The sequence below is a fragment of the Myotis davidii genome, unplaced genomic scaffold (genome assembly GCF_000327345.1).
Source record: "Myotis davidii unplaced genomic scaffold, ASM32734v1 scaffold609, whole genome shotgun sequence".
In the NCBI taxonomy this organism is placed as follows: Eukaryota; Metazoa; Chordata; class Mammalia; order Chiroptera; family Vespertilionidae; genus Myotis; species Myotis davidii.
The window spans coordinates 2980584-2984439 of NW_006300164.1; positions in this window are offsets into that span (position 1 = coordinate 2980584).

Here is a 3856-nt window from a genome sequence, read left to right on the forward strand (position 1 = left end):
TTTTACTGAGGAGACAGGAGTGTGGCTGTGGGGCGGCCCCAGGACCCGGCTCGCGGGGCCGCGAGGATCAGCTGAGCCCGGACCTGGTTCGCGGCTGGCGCTCGGCAGGTGTCAGACTTGATTATGAAGGAGTAGGCGGGTTCGGATAGTTGAGGTGACACAGGCCGCCCCCTCCCTGGGAATTTCGCAGCCGGAGCCACCTCGGGCCTGTTGGTTCCCACACCAGTTCTGGAGAGCCAGCCGGCGGGAGCAGAGAGCCCGTGGCCTGAGGGGAAGCTGCTGCGGCCACAGGCAGCTGCTGGGGGGCGGGCATCAGAGCATCTGCTGTGGGTTCAGACCCAAGGATGGTGGGTGCCCGAGTGTGGACGGGGTGGCGTCGGCAGGGATGAGGGGTCTGCCGGCCCAGGGTGACCCAGGACACGGGAAGCAGATGGCAGCCGGGCACTCCCGGTCGGTGAGGGTGAGGGCTGGCCTCCCGGGCACCAGGCACCACGGCCCCGAATGCCGACAGCTGCGGGTTCCCGGGACAGGGCCACCGGAGCCTGTGTCCCCAGCTGTAGCGACGCCCCTGAATGGAAGCCCACCAGCTGAGCCGCCGGCCAGGGCTCCATGTGCTGCCTTCACTTTCCAGAAACAGGATGGAGTTTGCCCGGGACAAACTCACGTGACGGTTCACCTGGACCTCGAAGAGGAAGGACATGAGCCCAGGCCGGCGGCTCGCTGGGTAGAGACCCCAAGGCTGTGTGTCGCATCCCTGGTCAGGGCACATACGAGACCCACCCAGTGGACGCGTGGATCAGTGGAACAACAAATCAATGTTCCTCCCTCCCTCTCTCAAGTCGATAAATTAAAAAAAGAAGATGGAATAAAACCCCACTTGGCGTCAAGCACGGCGAGCAGTGCCTCTGGGGGAGCCGGTCGGGAGCTCCCTGCGGAGAAGGGGTGTGAGCCCGGCTGGGCCACGCTGCCCCTCCCAGTGCGGATCCCCCCCCGAGGCTGGTCTTAGGGTCCCTCCTGGGGTCAGCTCTCCCAGGTGTTGTACTCACACGTGGCCACCAGGGGGAGGTGTTCCCTGCAAGGCTCAGCCTCCCCCTCTGTCATTGCAAGACCCGCCTCCACTAGGGTCCCCTCTGGGGGTGCTCCTGCCCCTGGAGCCGGAGAGGGGAAGCTGTCTCTGTCCTCTCCACCACCCCAGTGGCTGGGGGTCCTGGTCAGGGGTCAGAGGCAAAGAGGCCGGGTGGGGCCTGGCCAGCTGGACCCAATGGGCCCCATCTGAGTGTGTGGCCAGGGTGTGGCCCAGCTTTATAGGCGAAGCTGGGAAGTCTGGGTTCATAGGAGATCTCTGGGCGCCTCCCACAAACGTAGCCACAGCCGGGGCGGCCAGCGTGGGGGCCCGGAGAGCTCGGCTGACCGAGCTGGGGCGGGGAGGTGTTTGTGGGATCTGGTGCCCTTGGCCGCTGCGTCTCCATCGCCCCCTCCCGCGCCCCAACCCACACCCCATGGCCAGGAGGTCCTCGGAGCTCCATCCGTCTCCCCGTGGACAGAGGCGGTGCCCCAACTGTGGGCGCTGTGCCCCCGGGCGACATGAAGCACTGGGCCCGGGCCCGGCCCCCACAGGCTCAGCCATGGCAAGCGACCAGTTTCACCTCCACGTTTGTTTCACAGGTAACTCAAGGCAAATCATGGGCTGAGGTGGGAGCCTGGGAGCCCCGCGTGAAGCTGCCCACACCTGCCGGGGGTGCCCCCGTCCCTGGGAACGCCTGTGCCCAGGTGGCTGTACCCCGAGCCGGTCCCACCTGCCCTGTGTGTGGAGTTGGGGGAATGAGGTGCCCTCCTGCCCCCAAAGATCCACCACTTACCCCGGACGATAAACACTGGCCTTCGCGCGGCCGTTGGGGCAGTTGTCATTTTTTTGAAAGCTCGCAGTGCAAACCCCCCCAACCCCCCACCCCTAGGTGCTCTGGACCCTCCCCTGGGCCACGCATCCCCCAGGCTGCACCCAGGCTGTGTCCTGGCTCAGTTTCCCCATCCCTACAATGGGCAACAGTCATTCTCACTCAGTGCTGGGCACACTGCCCGCCCAGCGGGTGCTCCAGGTGCACCGCTCACAGGCCACGGGCCCAGGTGTGGCTGACGCCACTTCCTCCGTCAGATGCCACCACACGTGTGCAGTTAGGCAGCGTCCCTCAGGGCCACAGGCGGTGTGTCCCCTGGCCCCTCCCCCTGCTCCACCCTGGACTTCCGCGCAGTCAGCATGCGGCCTGCAGACGCCTCCATGTGCCGGGGAAGCGTGGCGAGCAGGCGGGGCAGAGGGCGGGCCGGGGCCTGCAGGTGGGGCCGGCCCGGACAAGAGGGGCTGTCTCAGGGCTGGCCACGCAGGCAGGGGCGCGTCTGGCTTTGTGTGGGTGGGGGAGGGTCAGGGCCTGGGAACATCGTGGTTTTCTGACTGGCACGTGGTTTTCTCCAAGAGCACGAACAGGACAGGACAGTACAGGTAAATGTAGAGCCTTCCCTCAGCGGACCCTGCAGGGTTCTCGTCCCTGCTTGCCCGGTGGGGAAACAGGCTCGGCCAGAGGGCCCGCCCCAGGTGGTACAGCAGGTTGGCAGCAGGACCCTGACTGGGTGCCCCTCACTGGAGCCTGGCCACCTCCTGAGCTGTGCCCTCCAGCACCCAGGGGAGCCGAGGGGCTCGCCCCTCCCCCAGACCCCGGCAGGGCCGGATCCGTGGCCCAGCTGACCACAGCCAGGCCTGGCCCTCAGCCACCGCCCCTGGCCCAAAGTCCAGGGGCCCAGCTGCCCACTTGGCAGGTGATGGTTGGCACCAGCTGCTTGACCTGTGTGCGGGGCCACGGCAGGCGGGCTGTCCCAGCTGCTGCCCACGGCTGTGGTGCCCAGTGCGTCACTCGCCCGTGTACCGCGCCCAGCGTTCTCAGGAGGACAGGCCTTGCCCTTCCTCGCCCTCTGACCTGTCCTTCACCCATCGGGTGAGTGCGGCCCTGACTCAAGGTCCTCAGCCCCGGACCCTGAACCACCCCTAGGAAGCCTGGTGCTGGCGGAACCAGGGACTGAGTGATGGGCTCTGTCCCTGTGGTGAGGACTCAGATCCGTGGCAACACCTGGTCAGGCCAGAGCCCAGGCCACCTCCTCCAGGACACCCTCCTGGGTTTCCTGCTGGGAGGAAGGACCCCTTGCTCAGGAGCAGCCGCTGCACAGCAGCCTCACTTCCTCCTGGAGGGACCCCGAGCCCCGGGAAGGCCGGGACTGGGTCCCTGCTGTCAGTCCAGGCCGTGCTTTGTACGCAGTAGGTGCTCAGTAAAAGTAGAGGGCAGACCAGGGAGCAGCAAGAGGGAGGACCGCCTGGTGCCAATATGAACCCAGTTATGTGACGGGCGGTATCCGTCACAGCGGCTGGCATGGCTCTGCTGTCCACTGGCCGTAACAAACCCAGTGGGGCCCCGGGACTGTTCTCCATCAGCACCTTTTCCCGGGCTGCACGGGCACAGGTGTGCTTGTCCTTCCCGGAGTTCTCTGGGGCCTCCCTGCCTGCACCGGGCACCATGCCTCCGGCTGTCGGGCCCAGGGTTTTCGTCTGTCTGCCTTGCTGTGTGGCCAAGGCAGCTGGCTCCCCTCTCTGGGCCCCGTTCCCCCAACATCAGCGTGGAGGGCGGCATCCCTGTCCCAGGAGCCAGGCACTGTGCAGTGGGAAAGCCAGAGGCCCAGGGGCCACCCTGTCACCGAGGGACGGCGCTCTGCAGGGCAGGAAGCAGGCAGCGCAGGGGCACAGGTGGGGAGGGGGCAGCCAGACTGCCCTGCGGCTAAGGCAGTGAGCGCCGCCCTGTGGGTGGGCAAGGGCAGG